This window comes from Pogona vitticeps, chromosome 1, assembly GCF_051106095.1.
Source record: "Pogona vitticeps strain Pit_001003342236 chromosome 1, PviZW2.1, whole genome shotgun sequence".
NCBI classification, from domain to species: domain Eukaryota; kingdom Metazoa; phylum Chordata; class Lepidosauria; order Squamata; family Agamidae; genus Pogona; species Pogona vitticeps.
The window spans coordinates 72,366,330-72,385,368 of NC_135783.1; the positions used below are offsets into that span (position 1 = coordinate 72,366,330).

Genomic DNA, 19,039 nt, shown 5'->3' on the forward strand with positions numbered 1-19,039 from the left:
AAATGTAAATCTTTAAAGCAAACAGCTGCTGCTTGTTTAAAAAAGAAATCCTGATTCTATGAGAAAATTGAACAGGACCATGTTTCCAAGAAAGCTTTTACTTATTTGTGAGTTACGCACACACACTCCAGCTGCAAACCTGTGGTCTCAGTGGAAAGGAAGCTCCTTCCTGCATGAGTTAGATGCCATTTTCATAGACATGAGAACTATATACATTTCTCATACATATTACAAGAGGCTCACTGTCTCAAAATCAACCATTATTATTTTTCTTATAGATAAAAGCTGTCTAAGGATAAATGCCCCCCTTTATTTATTTCCCAGGCCAAATACATGGGTTTTCCAAACTGCTACCTATTATCCACCTTCCCCTCCCATCCTTAGAAGACATGATGCAAAATTCAGCTTCTCTGACTGACCCAGAAGTCATGAAATATCCTGTGCTGTAGTTACAGAATTGTCAAGGAAATTACAACCAATTTGTGCATGTGTTTTACAGCTCATCAAAGCCTGTTTCTTTCTGATGTAAGAGTGCCTAAAATAGCTGGAGAAAATTGTGTGAAGCATCTCGGACTAATGGTCTGGCTTTGATGTGAACTCACAGTGCTGATGAACATTTCACCAGGAACAAAATTTTTTTTAACCAGAAGTAAATTTGAATAACAATTACTCAAGTGGTCATTCTTTAGAATAGTGGACTGAAAGAACTGGAGAAAAAAATGCTTTTTAAATGACCCTGTAATGCTTAGTGTCCCCTCTGAGAAGTGTGGGTCCCCCCCCCACTCAAAAAGATAGCAATAGGAGGAGAGGGAAGAGTGAAACATACCAGCTAGCCGTTAGTGAATGAAAATAATTAGTTTTCTGGAACTTTACTAATATTTTCTTTTTGCTTCCAGCATATTGCAGATTATTGATTTTGTCTTTTTCAGTACAATAGCCAGATTTAAAAGAAAACAAAATGTATATCTAAATAGCACTCAGAATAGTTATATCCTCACATTTCCGAAAAGAAACATTGTATTTTAACTCATTTTCTCTGGGAAGTACCTGTTATCTCTCTGCCTCCTTTCTAATGTTCTTTACTTGTGCAAATGTATTTTTTTTAAAAAATCAATGAAATATTTTCAAAAATGGTTCTCTTTAATACGTTTTCATATTAGAGCAAGCATCATATTCTGCAAAAATCTGTGTTTATTTAGTGCCAGACTTTCTCACAGGGAGTCCTTGCTTTCACGTCACCCACTAGTTTGTTAAATGAATCTGACCAGCAGCCCCCTTCTCTCATCTTAACCTACCTCATAAAATCATGAGATTAAAAGATGGTGTGTGGGGGGGAATCCCATGTGAACCAGCACATGGTAAGACAGAAAGAACCACATAAATATGTATCCAGTCGCACTTTCCGTTAACTGATTTAATAAGCTACTCAAATTTGGCAGAGGTAGAAAATGACTCCCTGTAGTTAATTTTACATAACAAAATTACTGGTGTTTCAAGAACTGGAAGGAAAATAATTCCCATTTCCCCTTTACAGTGTATGTATACTCTGGTGACCACTGCTGGTACACATATTAAAGGCATCTGTTATTTCAGCACTTCGTTTTAACTCCCCTCATAAGATTGCTGACTGAGGTAGTTCTAGACTGGTGAGAGATTAGCTTTTGACACTCCCCTCACTTTCAGTGCATGCTTTTGCATGGATTCTTGTCTCCAGAAGATGGTTCTTTACAAAAACAGATGTAACAAGAGTATCCTGAGGCAGCAATTCCCACACCTTCTGCTTGCCTCTTTCCTCTTGCCGTTCCCTGTGATTAAAGGAGCAGCAACAAAGAGTGAAGTGCTCTACAGGATTGTGTATCTATGGATATGTTAATAGCACGTGTAGGTCAGTCGTCAAAAACATCCCTTTCCAGAACCAGAGTCCAAAGCCAGAAGGAAGAGTAACATTCAAAAGGAGTAATTTCTCCAAGCTCTGTGTATACTGTGTATGGGTGGTGCATGTGTGGAGAAAGGAAGAGAGAGGACTCTGGCTAGAGATGGACATGAAGCACTTCATGCCAAGTCATTTGAAGGCATTGGTGCAGCACCACAGATGCCACACATTCCCTGCCCCCTCTCTGCCGGCTCCCCCACTCACCAACTAGCACATGCTGCTTGTTCCCTCCCCACTGCATGAACTTCCAGTCCTGGCAGGATCATGGTCTTCCCTTCTCTGCTTCTCCAGCAGATGCCCACTCACAGGCAGTGCTGCCTCACCTCCTTGTCTGAGTGGGCAGCTGCTGGAGGAGTCAGAGAAGAGAGGTCCATGCTGCTGGTGGGACTGGAAGGTCATGCAATGGAGATGGAACAAGCAGCATGTGCCAATCGGTGAGTGGGGGAGCTGGTGGGGAGCAGGGAATGTGTGGCACCTGTGGTGCTGCACTAATGACTTAAGATGACCCGGCATGAAGTGCTTCAAGCCCATCTCCAGTTCTGGCTGAATGTAGCCCTCTGCAGCCAAATGTGATTCTCAGGACAATAGCATTTGTTCATCCCATTACAAAGGGAGAGGCATAAAGGTTTGGTAACCTACAGAGGGTCAGTCATTATGTTAATAGACAAAACATCACTGGAAGCTGAGATAATGCTCATGTTCAAAAGTTATGACTAGAAAACGTTTGGAGCAAAAAGAGGTCTGCTTCTTTGTCTTCAACCATTTTTTGTCTCTAAATGTGGTATTTTACAAGTCTCTCTGATTTGGTTGTTCTTTGTTCAGTGTTCCAGCCCAACAAGATCCTTTAGAATCTTGGTATTTTCTTACATAGTGCTGGACCCGTCCCTCATTATTTTGAGTGATATAAGCAAAATTCATATGCAGCCTCTGGTGCCCATTCATCCATGTCATTTACAACAATGTTGAATGACACTTGGCCTAGGATAGATCCCTGTGGCACTCTACTGAAGTCCTCCGTCTGGGAAGTCATTAATCAGCACCAGTTGAGTGTGGTTACTCCAAAAAATTGTAAATCTACCTGCCCATTGTCTAAGCCACTGGTTCTTAACCTTGGGTTACTCAGGAGTTTTGGACTGCAACTCCCAGAAGCCTTCACCACCAGCTGTCCTGACTGGGGTTTCTGGGAGTTGCAGTTCAAAAGCATCCGAGTAACAAAGGTTAAGAACCACTGGTCTAAGCCACTGTTCACTATTTTGTCAACAAAAATATAATAGGAAACATTGTCAAATGCTTTCTGAAATTCAGAAAATACCTTCACAGCATCCCCAAACCATATCAAACTGTCAACTCTATTTTTTTTAAAGGAGCTTAGTTTGATTTGGCATGAAACATTCTTGACAAGCCCATGCTAAGTCCTACTAATTAAAAAGTTATACATTATAGATCCTCACATACTTACCATCTACTGTACTTAGTATCCCATGTCAATGATTAGCTGGGAAGAGAAGGGCTTCAGGGAGGAGGTGTGACAAGGAGGTACTATGGATCGAACTGGACATGTGAGCGGAGAATTCCTCTCATTTGCTATAAATCCTAAATATTCTGACCTGCAGGTCTGTTGTGGCACTATCTGATTCTGAATGCTTCCCAGGCAAATAATAGTGTCCTTTTATTCTTTTGGAAGTATGACCCTTGTTTTTGAAGAGAAACTCCTGACCATATTTTCAGATGAAGGCAGGATGGAAATCCTGTAGCACAGACCCAATTTGGTCCATTGAAGGTACAGTGATCCCATTCTAACAGTGACTGCTACAGTGCAGCCGGGATATGTATTCATTCTCCCACCTGTCCTATGCTCGGGTAGTCAGGTTCCAGAAGTAGGAACGGTCAGGTCAAAGTCAAGTTGGGAAAGCAACACAACTACATCCATTAAACCAGTTGGAGATGAATACCACAGCTACATCTGATAAATGAATATGTCAAAAGGGCAAGGGTCAAGAACCAAAGCTGTATGTGAATCTAAGGTCAAAAGCTAGCAGAACAAACCCAGCAGGGATTCATATATTTGAGGAATTACAGGAATTGGTAACTTCATACTAGCCCAGGATAATTTATTGCTTTCAGCAAAGGACAAGATGGTGTCCCTTCCCCATTCTAATATAGAATGTAACTGGACTGGTGCTTCATGAAATGACCACATTTGATCCAATCTGTTAATTTAGGAGGTTTGTGGTGGTCTGTGTGGAATACATAGAATTTACCTCTAAGAGGGAAAATGTCTCAGGAGAAAGAGGTCAGAAGTGGGCATCTCTGTCTCCCAACATCTGCTGCCCAGGGCAGTTGTCTGGCTCTAATTAATGGTTGAACCAGCTCTGGACACAGAGATGGTTTGCTTCTATCATCAAGTATTATAGGTTGACTCTAGTGCTTAAGAAATCTTCATAGTTGAGACAATAGATAACCAGCTGTAATTATATTCTAAAGCCAACTTTGCAGATTGTTAAAATCATCTTTATATTTCCTCACAGTAGCTGCTTATTTTCTTGAAAGATTCTTCAAAATGCCACAGAAGCATTCACCAAATCCCCACTGGCTCAATAGGACTACTCTAGTGCAACTTACTACATTAGGCAACAGGATTTTAGCCATTTTTCAAATAAAGACACTACTTCCTCTCAAAACCATTTAAAAATTGTATCCACATCTATCTATCTATCTATCTATCTATCTATCTATCTATCTATCTATCTATCTATCTATCTATCTATCTATCTATCTATCTATCTATCTATCTACCTACCTACCTACCTACCTACCTACCTACCTACCTACCTACCTACCTACCTACCTACCTACCTACCTACCTACCTACCTACCTACCTACCTATCTATCTATACCCCCCACCATCTGTCAACCACTCCACTCTGGGCGGCTAACAACAATATAAACAGCAATATTAAAACACAATAAAAATAAAATAATATGTAGCCAACAGGATAAATTAAAACAGATGGCAATGAAGGTGGTAAAAATGGAGATGAAAAGGAAGGCAAAAAGGATGGCAAATGAGAAGCCTAGATCATAATCCTGAGAGAAAGCCTGGCAGAAGTGCCAAGTCTTCAATGCTCGTTTGAACCCATCCAGCCAGGGTGCCAGGTGGATCTCAATGGGCAGATTGTTCCACAGGTGGGAGGTGACCACTGAGAAGGCCCAGTTTCTTGTTATTTCCCTCTGGGCCTCCTTCGGAGTCAAGGCCATCTACTGCCCTGCCTGTGAATAATGGGTATAACGGACAGATTTGGCTGGGAGCAGGTGTTCTGATAGGTACCGAGGTCCTAAACCATTTAGGTCTTTGAATGTTATCATCATAACCTTGAAGCTGATGCGAAAACGAACTGGTAGCCAATGAAGGGCAGCCAGAGTGGGGGAGATTTCTTCACCCCAGTTATTAATCTGGCTGCTGAATTCTGCACCAGTTGAAGTCTCCACATCAACCTCAAGGGTAACCCCATGTAGAGAGCACTGCAGTAGTCTATTCTTGAGATTATGAAGGCATGACTAAGCGTTGTGAGTGCCCCCATGTCTAGATAGGGATGCAACTGGACAATCCTCTGGAGATGGAAATGGGCTGCCTGGAGCACAGATGCCACCTGGGTTTCTATTATGAGATCCAGGTCTAGGCAGATGCCAAGCTGCAAACTTCACTCTTCATGGGAAGAGTCACTCCCCCAAAGGAGAGGGAGTTTCCCAACCTGCTGATGCCAGGGCTGCTCATGAGCAATATTTCCATCTTCTCCAGATTCAACCTCAGTCCCTTTGCCCTCATCCACCCCAGAATGGTCCCTAAGCAGAGTTCAGGAGTCGGGACAGCATACACTGCTAGTGGAAAAAAGGAGAGTTAGAGCTGGGTGTCATCAGTGTACTGATGGCACCGGGCCCCACAACCCCAGATGACCTCACCCAGTAGCCTCATATAGATATTAAATAGCATTGGTGAGAAGATCGACCCTTGTGGAACCCTACAATTGAGGATCCACAGGATGGAAGTCATCTCGACAAGTTGTCCTCCAAGAAGGAATGGAGCCACGCCAAAGTGAGGCCACCAATCCCAAATTCGGAGAGCCGCCCCAGGATGATACCATGGTCAATGCAATCAAAGGCTGCTGAGATATTGAGGAGGACCAACAAGGACATATTGCCCCTGTTGGCCTCCCTCAGGAGGTCATCCTGCAGGGTGACCAGTGCTGTTTCTGTACCATGACGCAGCCTGAAGCCCGACTGGAACGGATCAAGGGCATCAGTTTCTTCCAGGATGGACTGGAGCTGATTGGCCACTCCCTCTCAACCACTTTACTCAAGAAAGAACAGATGGTGTGGAACTCTTTGGCTTTCAGTCTTGGCATGGTACTAGGCAGAGTATTTACCTGAAGGGAAGATGAAACAAACAAGGAGAGAACTGGAGCTCTTCCAACACACACATTATTATAAAATTGTATGTGTGTCAAAATTTGCTTATTTGGTTTCTGAAGTCCAACAATGCACTAAAATGTAGCTGAAGAAATTGCTGTCCCTCTCTCTACAGCTCACCACAGCTTCAAGTGCCATCAGCTGAATTTATGCCTGTCCTGTCAATATGCAGTCTACTTGCACTCTTTCAGTGGAACACAATGATAAAACGATGACTGACATACGCTAGGCCTAGACAGTAAATTACATTTCTTTCAGGAATAATTTAGAGTGCAAATTCATGTGAGTCTATTCAGAAGTAAAACTGACAGTTTTTTTGTCATTTATTTCTAGTTAAAGAGGCACAGGATGTATATTTCAGTATCCTTCTGCTCACCCATATTCAAGACCACTGATAGAAAATGTAAGGAAACATATTCTGCTTTCATGGACTAGACCATGCAGTGATTTTTTTTTATAGATCACAGACTGATGTGGGGGAGTGATGGGGTTTAACCTCCTTGGAGAGATAGGTGTAAAGGAAGAAAACTAAAAGTGTGTCTATGCACACTGTTCTTATCATAAGTGGAAAAAGAATGAACAGGGATTGAAATAACAGAGGCTTAAATAGCCCCGTAATGTTGGTATATGCTTTTGAAATGCATTGCTTTTAACTTAGTGAAGTACATGCGTTAGGACAGCATTGTCGTTGTCAAACTAGAAAAAAAAAAACTGGTCTCTTGTTTTCTAAGCGTACTCTCCCCTTCTGGACAGATGAATAATTGAAGTGTGTAGTTTCTTGGAGAGCAGCTTGTCATGTTGCATTCAGTTCTATACTTAAGCGAAACATCATCCCATTAGTCTTTATTTTATTTTTTATTTATTTTAGTTTTTAAAATAGCAAGGAAAAAACCCTTCCTATGACTAACTATATACCGTGGGGTCTTGACTTGAGAACTTAATCCGTATTGGAAGGCGGTTCTCAAGTCAAAAAGTTCTCAGGTCAAATCTGCATTTCCCATAGGAATGCATTGAAAACCATTTGATCCGTATCTGCTCTTTTCCGTCCATAGAAACTAATGGGAAGCTGCTATTCTGCCTTCGACCACTAGAGGGGGGTATTTTGTTTCTTTTTTTCTTAGATCAAGAAAGGTTCAGGGAAGGCAGGGAAAATACAGTCCAGGCAGTACCAGGCAGTCTGAAGACTCCCAATCCACTCTCTAAACGCTGGGAGGAGTGAGGAAGCAGACAGGCACCCTTTTCACTGGCCAACAGTTAACTGAAAGTTCAAATTTTGCACTTTCCCTGCCTCCCACGTGGTTTTTTTTCAGTTCTTAACTCAAATCTAAGTATGTAAGTCAAGTCAATATTTTCCTATGAGAGCGGTTCTTAAGTCAAAATGTTCTTAACTCGAGCCGTTCTTAAGTCAAGACCCCACTGTATAACAATTCTTTCACACATTGATAGGACACAACTGGTAAAAACCCTCCAATTAACGTGCAATTTCCCCCCTTCTTTTCTGACCCACCTTTCCTAGCACAAGTTAACAGGCCTAAGTTTCAAAGGCAACTGAATCCATCATCCACTCATTTTCTAATTTGGCAACAGGAAAAAAAGAAACTAGGCATGATGGACTTCTACCAGGAGACCAAATATATATTTTAAGGAAGCTCAGTAGGTGTGTTTTGTTCTTTTTCCCGTGTCAATCTAACCATCATTTTTTCATTAAGGAAGAGAATACAAATTTGAGGTATTAGAAACAACAACACAAGCAGTGATCCACCATTTTTAAATTTCTTTTTAGAAAGACTTTCCCAAGCAAAATTGGAGGGTATTGCCTAGATTATCAGCAGCAGAAGGACAGTTGGGATGTACTGGGGATGCACTGGAACATTATCACTGTTTCCAAAATTGTAGTTGTGGTTTCCAATAAAATACTGTGTGTACTCAAAGAGCTCATTAACTCCAGGTTGATCCTGAAAGAGCTGGAGAATATCATATTGCCCTCCTTGATGGAACAGCAAAAATGAATGCTTGAGGAAACACCACAAGCAGAAGTAGCACTGCCCAGATGGCAAGCTGTTGGCTCCATACCGCAGGCCTGTTGGTCAGAATAAATGTTCTGTTGATGGATCAGCCCAGGAGAGAGAAATCTCTTGTGACTTCTTAGCCTTTTCAGTGTCTCACAGAGAAGTAAAAGGCCAGAATTTTCAGAGAATATGCAAACTGAAGCATTAAGCTGCACAAATGATCAATTCTTGAAATTATATATATATAAAGTAGATGACCTTATTTATGAAACGATGGAGTAACATTCGTAGCCTTTCCACACTTCATTAGCTCACGAGTGACGGTAACTAGCTCTGCCAAATAATTAGCAGACAACACACATTCACCTCTATGACATTCACTTTCTCCTGACTTCAGCAACATTGTATATGATTCATAGAGAGGAATTTCTTCTCTCATGATTTTCCCAAGGAGAGGAAAGGGTGGGAGGGTGGGAAGGGTTTGTTGGCAAGAAAAGACAGTAACCACACTCCACGAAACTTGCCAGAAGATGGTTGTTGACCAAGTACCCTTCAGGAGTCTTGGGCCGAAACTCCAGGCATCTCTTCCCATTGGCCATGCTGACCAAGGCTTACAGAAGATGTAGTCCATCTGGAGGGAACCAGGTTGCCCTATTATGTATATATGGGAAATCTGAGTGCACAAGCTTATATGACTCACAGAGACCATTAGGTGTGGCTCATCCAAGTGCTACCACTGTCAAATTTTGAGGTTGTCTCTGCCCAATTTTCCTGTCTGTTTTCCTGCAAAAGTTCAGACATGCCTGTCACACAGTTGTTGAATTAGAATGAGAGAGGACAATCTTCTTGAGGATAATGGGGCATGGAGTAATGAGCCTTCCCATGTGCCATTCTTGACAGGCTAGAGTGAGCAAACTAGCAGGGGGCTCCTTGGAATTGTGTCCAAAACATTTGGATTATAGCACATGTAATGTATCACCATCATCATCTTAGAAGTGCAGAGCTAGAAGGACCCTATGGATCATCGAGTCAAGCCCCTGTCATGGAGGCATAGTGGGGGATCGAACTCTCAACCTCTGGCTCCACAGCCAGATGTCTAAACCACTGATCTATCCAGCAGTTCTCTTATGATACAGATAACATCAATTTTCTGCTGGAACTGGAACCTATAACTACAGCAGCTGCTAACACTGTTCTATTCAGAGATAAATTACTGGGTTGAGTAGCACTTCATATCCTCCCCATTTAAAAACAGGGATACACAACCTCTTTGTATCAAGTTCATACTTACACTCTACAAACAATTTGATGAATCTCTCTCCTAGGCTACAGCATTCTTCCTTTTCCTCTGTAGTCTGTGAAGCTCAATGTGTTCTCCTGGCAAGAAAAGATGAAGTTACTTCCCTAAAGCTTGAGAAGGGAGGATATTTCATTGATGTCTTGTTTCTGGATGAGTTAGGGAGGACTCTAATGCAGTACTCCCTTAACTCCGTTAGGGAGTTTTATTCTTCTTGGCAGTTTTCCAGGCCTCGCCGCACCAAGGTTCGCACTCAAGACCTCCCCCTCTGCCAGTGAGATTTCCCAGCTTCCCGCAAAAATGAGATCTTGATGCCAGTTTTTCTGTTTGTTGTTCCTCTTGCTGCTGCTTGTGTGCTCTGCAAGAAAATGACGGATTTTGCTCAGCTCCATTCCATTTGCATTTTCAAGTGCCATTTGGCAAAGCTTGGGGAAGATGACAATTTGTACAGGAATGGTAAGAATTCTGTGCAGATGGCCATTTGATCTGGGGGGGGGGGGAATGACCAGGAAACTTTCAAGAAATCCCATGAAATTTTTCCATCATACTTCTCACAGTAAAACACACACACACAGACACACACACACACACACACACAGAGGGGAGAGATTGAGAGAGAGAGAGAAAACTCTTATAGTTGAGGAGAAAATTGATTTTTTCCTTAGTTTCTTGCTACCAGAGGCTCATCACAAATCCACAAAGTGCCATTAGAGTTTTCACCTCCAATAATCACAGTGAGACACCAGTTTGCATGCAGTCTCCATAGCGCCTCTTCCATTCCTAACACTAAACAAGCACAAATACAGAAGGAACATAAAGAGGCAGACTGCTGATGAAGAAACAAACAATTCCTCAGGAATGCTTCTACTTTTAAAAGCAAGATGGCAATTAATGTGCAGAATTGTGTTGCATAGCTTTGTACTTGGCATAACTAGGCTCTGGCATCACAATTATTTAACTTATACTAATTAAAAGCTTTATGTTCCCCCTGTTTTAGGTTCCTCATGGTCCCTATTGCTCTGGGGGAGACTTTAAAAATAAAAAATCACCACTAGATCACCAGTGGCAGTCCTGATCCCAGGAGTGGGGATCCAGCAGCGATTTTTGATTTTGAGAGCCCTCCCCTCATCATAAAGCTCCCAAAGACTCCCCCAAGGTTAATGGAGCAGTAGGGAACCTCAGAATCTAAGAAATACAGAAAGCTTTTAATTAGTGTAAATTAAAAGTTTCTGGCAACTGACCCAAGTTATACTTGGCACAAAGTCACACCACAGGATTTTGCTTTTTTTTTTTTTTCCAAATTTTGCACAATTGCATTTAAAAACATTCTTGCAAGTGTGCACATTTTTTCCAAGACAGGGAACCTTAGGAAAAAAAGCCAAAACCCTCTGTTCTCTCACTGCTAGAAGAAATTTTTAGTGTGTGTGCTTTTTTATTTAGTGCAAACCAGCTCGTGATTTACATCACTACCAGTAGCTAGTACAGAGCAAAACCTTTATTATATTTCATTTTATATTAAGCCATTCTCTGAAAGTGAACAGAAAATGAAGAGGTAAGCAACAGAGACTGAGGAAGGGAGAGAACAAACGATCCGGCTAGAGATAACTAACAGTTATCATATTTTAGGGAATTGAGCTGGAACATTTTAGGGAATGAAGTTGCCATAGTTTCTGAATCACAGTACCTTAAGGACACGAAACACAGACACAACAGATAAATAATCGAAATAGCTGTTATAGCACTTTACATGGGGAAAGGGATGGTGAGGGACTGATAGAATATATTTACTAATTTTGGGAGAATAGCTGTGCTGGTCACTCACAGTATAAACAACAGACAGCATTGTGGCACTTTTATTTGGCTGCAGTCCATAAAAATGTACAAGAAATCAAACATGAAGTACCAAAAGACTATTTACTTATTTCCTTATCAGTTTCATATATATATCATATCATGCCCCATCAAGTGAATTCTGATTTATGGCTACCCTTTTCAGGGTTTTTTAGGTAGAGAATACTCATAGTGGTTTTTCATTCCCTTCTTCTGGGGATTCTCTGTATCTATGCAGCTTCCGAAAGTCTTCACAGACTGATTCTTTTGTAATGCACAGTGGGGATTTATTTATTTATTTATTTGACTTTTTTACCACCCATCTGGCTGCCAGAAGCCTGTGCTGCAGGGTCAGAAGACCAAGCAGTCGTAAGATCAAATCCATGCGACGGAGTGAGCGCCCGTTGCTTGTCCCAGCTCCCGCCAACCTAGCGGTTCGAAAGCATGCAAATGCAAGTAGATAAATAGGGACCACCTTGGTGGGAAGGTAACAGCGTTCCGTGTCTAAGTCGGACTGGCCATGTGACCACGGAAGATTGTCTTCGGACAAAAGGCTGGCTCTATGGCTTGGAAACGGGGATGAGCACCGCCCCCTAGAGTCGAACACGACTGGACAAAAATTGTCAAGGGGAACCTTTGTCCGAAGACAGTTTCTGTTGCCACGTGGCCAGTGTGACTAGGGAATGCTGTTTTACCTTCCCACCGAGAGGGATGTATCTACTTGCATTTGCATGCTTTCGAACTGCTAGGTTGGCAAGGAGCTGGAACAAACAATGGGAACTCCATCACGTGGATTCGATCTTACAACTGCTGGTCTTCTGACCCTACAGCATAGGCTTCTGCGATTTAGCCCACAGCGCCACCCCATCCCTATGAACAGGATAGCTATTAGCAAATCAAAATTGAGCAATGAAGCAAATGCACAAACAACATATAATTAATTTAAAGTAATTAAAAGTAATTTTAAGGCAAGATGACAGAAATAATAATATAAATGCTGAGACTACCACTGTGTTAAGATTTTTTTGTAAACTCTGGAAAGGCTTGTCTAAAAAGACAAGTTTTTAATGATCATTTAAAATTTCCAGTGAAGGAGCCAGGTGAATTTCAGGTGGGAACTTATTCCAAAGATGAGGAGTGACTGCCAAGAAGGCCCTATTTTGGGTCTTCTCTTTCTGGGTCTCTCTCAGAGTCAATGTTCTCAACAACCCAGCCTGCACAGGATGGGTAGATCTTATTGGAAGGAGGCATTCTGACAGGATCAAGGTCCCAAATCGTTTAGGACTTTGTGTGTCAACATCATCACCTCAAAGTCAGTATGGAAACAAACGGGTAACCATGCAAGATGGCCAGAGTAGGGGAGATACTCCACTCAGTAATCTGGCCACCAAATTCTGGACCTGTTGATGTTTGAGACTCATGGGCAGTCCCACATAGTAGTCCCACATTACAGTAGTCTAATCTGTGGACCAGCATGGTGAGGGACCTGATGTCAAGGTAGGGACACAACTGGGCAATACGCCTCAGGTGGAAAAGGGCAGAGCAGCCCACAGACGCTATCTGAGACTCAATTGACAGTGCTGGGTCCAGGAATATACCCAGACTGTGAATCTCATCCTTAGTGGAGGGAGTAGCCCCCACAAAAAAGAGAGGGAGTCCCCAATCTGCAGACACGAGGGACACCCACTTGAGGGACTTCCATCTTGTCCAGGTTCAGCCTCAATCTATACTCCCTTATCCACCCCAGCACTGCATCCAATGCTCAAGGGATGGGACAGCATCCACTGCAGAAGGGTGGAAGGAGAAGGCAGTGGCCAATCAGCTACAGGCACTCCTTTAAAAAGGGACATTGGTGACGGGTCTTTAGTTGTTAATGTCCGCTGCCAAGTTAGGGTTGTTTTTTTTTTACAAATGAGCCTAATGAGTTTCTCCTTGAGGGCTCTGGGCACCCTGCCTTCAAGGAAAGACCCATTAATGATAGTAGTTTCCCATTCTATTGTTACTGGCCTGGCAGTTTTTATGAGCCAGGCTGAGCAAGAATCTAGGGAGGCTGTGGTGGCCCTGCAGCAGTCAAACACCCTGTCAATGTCATTGAATGCCACAGGCTGAAACTGTGTTAAACTCACAGACAAGGCAGTGCAGTGGACATCTCGGTTCAATCTACTAAAGAAAAATTGGGGTCAACTTAAAGCATAAAAGGGATTCAAGAGTCCCAGTCATATATAGACAATACCTTTGTCAGCAAGAAATTCCCAAAACTGTCTTGGAGTGAGGGTGATGGCAAAAGATTGAGCTTAGTGAGTATAAATGCTCTACAAACTTGAGATGTTCTGAAAATTGTTCAGTAGGATGCAGGTGCCCTGTATACTGACAATACACCAATTGCAATAGGGGAACAGATTGTATTTGCTAGAATATACAGATCTTGACTCTCAATGCAGTGCCATATCAGAGACAGCACTCTTATGCTTGTTCCTCAAGCTTTAAGCCAGATTCCAGTGGCCCACTGATCCTATTTAATGCAGAACCAGAAATGACCATCTATCTATTTGGGAGTCTGTTAACATTATGGTGTGTGTCACTGTGTTACCTGGGTAAAAAAGAAATGGAGGTTCAGCCGAAATTCTGTAGTCTGGACACAAGCTACAGTTTCCAAGAAATCTACTCTGGATTCCAGAGATTTGGCCACATAGCCTACACAATCTGGAACTCAAAACATGACACCAAAAAGTTGCCTGAGTTTTTTTCTACAACCTGGATAAATCCAAATGGGAATATCACAAAGAACTGCAGAAGTGTTTCTGCTGACCCTCTTTACGATGTTTTCTCAAAGCGACCAGAAAGTCTGTGAAGACTCTCAGTCATCGAAGTGAGGATATCTGGAAATTTAGTCATTGTAATTGGACTTCTTTCTTATTAGGCTGAAATATTTTGCTACTCTTCCAAGTAGCTTCTTCAGTTTGAGGAAAGTTGGTAGGAAACCCCTGATAGGGGGGAAGTGAAACCGACGTAGAGAATATATCAGGGATCTCCTGCCAACTCTCCTAAGACTGAAGAAGCTACTTGGATGAGTAGCAAAATATTTCAACCTAATAGGAATGAAGTCAAGTTGCTGTGACACAGCTTTCAAATAACTGGGCCATGGGTTTAGCTTTAAATATTTGAACAACTTAATTAACATTATGTGTAATTTAGTTTAAAAAGCCCAACACCCCAACAACTGTCATCACAAAGCAATTAGCTAAATTAAGCAACACTAAGTTTCTGCTTTTAATGAAGCCTCACTTTTAATAAGCCTTACTTATTGCATGGCTCTCAGGAACTGAAGTGTTCCTGCTGACCCTCTTTGCGGTGTTTTCTCAATGCGACCAGAAACGGCATTAATTAAATATCTGTTCTGTTTACACACCTCACAGTTATCTCCGGGAGCTTTGGTTCTGCATGGATTAGTATAACACTCTGGCTGCATAAGGTATTAGTGGTTCTGACTGGAGCAGAAATGGACCAACCAATCTAGAATTTGAGACATGGCTGTTTGGAAGATTACCAGCCAAGTTTTGAGTTCTCTGCAGAAAATTTCTGAACTGTGAAATAATAGCTTGATTTAGAGCAGAACTGCATGCTTAATGACATTGTGTGTGTGGGCAAGTAAGCAATTAGTGGTTGTTGTGGGTTTTTTGGGCTCTTGTTCTGAAGGTTGTTCTTCCTAACATTTCACTAGTCTCTGTGGCCAACATCTTCAGAAGACAGCACTCTGTACTCTGGTGTAGTTTGCTCTGGTGTAGTTTGCACTGAACTCAACCGTCTGAATTGGGACCTACAGGCAAATGGCTACTCCAAAAATGAAATCACAAGAGCCATCAAACCGAGAAAACAACACCAAACTGAAGAAAAACAGCCACCCACAAATAAAGTATTTCTGCCATACATCAAAGGGGTCACGGACCACATGTGGAAAATTTTGAAAAAACACAACCTACAAACAGTATTCAAGCCCACCACAAAAATACAACAAATGTTACAGTCAGCAAAGGACAGAAGGGACCCCCTCACCACTGCAAGAGTATACCGGATACCTTGCAGTTGTGGCCAGGTATATATTGGAACAACAAAATGAAGCATCCAGACCAGAATCAAAGAACCAGAGGGACACTGCAGACTAAAACAACCAGAAAAATCTGCAGTAGCTGACCATGCCCTAAAACAAGCTGGACATGAAATTCTATTTCAAAATACTGAAATACTGGACAACGCCAGCAATCACTACGTCAGACTGCACAGGGAAGCCATTGAAATCCACAAGCACCAGCAGAACTGCAACAAAAAAGAGGAAAGTTTGAAACTCAACAAAACTTGGATCCCAGCTCTCAAAAATACAGCATGCAAAAGGTCAACGAACCCTACCCAGCCACAAGGATAGGGGATCACTACACACAAAAGACCAGCCGATGACACCCATCAATCACAGTGACAGATAATCTCTGCTCCTTATCACAACAATACACCCACAACAAGACACACTAATCACCCATCTCCAGAAAAGGACAAAAACCTATCTCACAGCCATAAATACTCCAAGCAAACTACACCAATGCACAGAGTGCTGTCCTCTGAAGATGCCAGCCACAGAGACTGGCAAAACATTAGGAAGAACAACCTTCAGAACATGGCCAAAGAGCCCGAAAAACCCACAACAACCATTAGATCCCGGCCGTGAAAGCCTTCACGAATAAATTAAGCAATTAGTCTTGATCATTCATTTAATCAAGTCTAATACATTTCCATAATGATTTGAAACAGTTCATTTTGGTAAGAACAAGACAGATGCTGACCTTTATATTTTATTTAATATCAGAAAAGAAAAATAATCTGTTCTCCCATTTTATTAATTGACTGAAATGGCAATTTATACTTCTTCATTCTTTTGATTACCTTTAAACAAGGAATTCATATAGGCTTTGGGGGAAAGAGGCAAAAAATTTAATTAATAATCACATTTAATACTCCTTCAGACAGATCTAATTTTATGTATAAAACAAAGTGAACGGGTAAGTGTGAAACTTTGTACATACAGGGTGCTGAAATAGTTAAAGGGGGTGTAGAAAAAGTAGCCAGGAAAATGAAAGTGTTTTTGGAATTTTCTGTAGTAATTTCAAAACAATTAGCAAACTCAAGAGCCAAACATAATTTTCTTGACAGTTAAATATGTTTATGCTGCAAAGTGTAAATATGGAGGTAACACTTATAATTTGCATTATGTATAATTCCAGTACCTTGGTGTTACAATATTCTTGTGTTCCAAGATGCATCAAATGATTTATACTACAAGCCTTTATTCCATCCGGCTTTGCAAAATTTTAGTCAAAACAATGACAGCTCGCTAGGGTCTAAGTTACAAGCCCTTGACATTGCAGTAGATGCAAAAAGAATAGAATTTCCTATTAATTTTTTTCCCTTTGTGCTCCTGGATCTCCAGGTTCCTGTAGAAAGGATTGTTTAAAGTGGGAATGGAAAGGAAAAACAACTGAAAGAATTACAAATATAGAGAGATAGAACACACACACATATTCAGTGACAATGCTTTATGCTATGCCAGAAACCAGCAACAACCAACATAGATTTTCCTTCGTAGATTCAATCTGGTTTGGCTGGGTGAGCATTTACATTTATTTTGTGCATGATAGGGATATGAAACCACATGTTCCCTGGCCTATGAAATGAAGAAATATTTCCATGCTCTGTCTCCTCTGGGTGTTGCCTCTGAGTGGGTGCCTGTCATATGGGGCAGGATTCTGAAGAATGGAAACCTGCTCAACCGTCATCCAAAGTGGCACGAAGTGCTGAAGAGGCAGTTCAAGCCCATCTCTACCCCATACAATTTCATGAGTCATTCTCCTCTTTTGTTTTTGTCCCTTAGGTCAAGTTCTTCAACAATATTTGGCTCTGCTTTGTTTCATACTTTTGCATTTCATTCAGTCATGTATGATTATTAACATGTCTTGTTTTGGTGTTTGATAAGTTTCCTCCTGGAAGTTTACATAAAAACTTTTAGTTTCTTCAGCATCTGTAGTTGGAAGACAGATTTGATTGGTGGTTTTAAGGATAGGTTTTACAAGAAATCTGATGGATATTATTTGGTCTGTCCTTGCATTATACCTCATAACTACTTGTACCACATCTTGCCTCAGTATTAGAGGCACTCGTTTTCTTCTGAGCTCATCATTTTCAGCATAAAATACTTTGTAGTTATCTGACTGAAAATATCCCATTTCAGTCCATTTTAGTTTCCTGACATCAAGTATGGCAATGTTTAAATGTCCAATTTCTTGCTTTATAGTTTCCAGTTTACCTTGATTCATACTTCTCATGTTGCACGTTCCAACTGTGTATGTCGTACAGCACTGGACTTTTCTTTCACCTCTGTGCACATTGACCACTAGACAATCCTGTCAGCTTTAATCTAGTTGTGTCATTAGCAACAGCACTACAGTGGTGCCTCGCAAGATGAACGCCTCGCGGGATGAAAAACCCGCAAGATAAATGGTTTTTGTGATTGCTGTGGTGCCTCGCAAGATGGCTTCTTCTATGGCCGTGCTTCGCAAGACGATTCCCCCCCCAAAGGCCGATGCCTTGCAAGATGAAAATAAGTCAGTCGTCATGTGAGGTTCCCATAGGAATGCATCGCAATGCATTCCTATGGGAAACTGCTTTTCACAAGACAGCTCTACTCACGGAACGAATTACTTTCGTCTTGCGAGACACCACTGTATTTGTACTTCTCCTTTGCTTTTCTCCAGTAGCTGCTTGAGCTCCTTCTTACTTGGGACTCTCATCTTCCAACTATCTCTTGTTTCATTTTGGATCATCCCATAGTAGAATTTTCAATGTAAGGAATGTTCAGCAGTGATCTACCATTGCCTTCTTCTGTGTACTGCTAATAAACATTAGTTTGAGTGTCACTCATTCTCTGTGAAAGATCCTCTACCAGCACTATCTTCAACTATCACTGCTGCTCAGTGGCTGCCTTTTAGGTGTTTCACCATTATCTTCTGCTGATCCAGTTGTTACTCCTTAAGAGGATGGATGCATCTTCATCTCGTACTTTGGCTGTGCATTCTGCCTTAGGTCATCCTGCTAAGAAGTCTGTTCTTGTAACAAAGCCTAGCATCCTAATAGAATTGCTCTCAACTTCTATGACATATTCAACCTCCCTCATCATTTTAAGGTGTGCATTCATAAAGTCGGGACAGGTACAGGATTTATGGGAGATGGGATGCAGCTATAAACTAAGTGGCTTAAGCACCTGATTACAGAGCTAGAGACTGTGAAAGATTGAATTTGATAATCCACAGGGTCCCTTCCAGCTCAGCAGTTCTAAGATTATTATTTATTATTATTATACATATGTCCTGGGGGTGGGGCAAGTAAAGGATTTATATCTGCATCCTCTCTCTCATAGTCCTCCGATACTGCAGACTTTCAGGCTGTACACTTGAATGAAG

The 19,039-nt window shown here is 41.6% G+C and overlaps 1 long non-coding RNA gene across 1 annotated transcript in view; it reads right to left on the bottom strand.

The window, feature by feature from the left end:
• Positions 1 to 7,243: 7,243 nt before the first annotated feature.
• Positions 7,244 to 19,039, bottom strand: part of LOC140705883 (uncharacterized) — a 60,070-nt gene continuing 48,274 nt past the window's right edge. The window contains exon 3 of the long non-coding RNA XR_013540558.1: positions 7,244 to 9,787. This is a non-coding gene — a long non-coding RNA (uncharacterized LOC140705883). The remainder of the gene's footprint in view (positions 9,788 to 19,039) is intronic.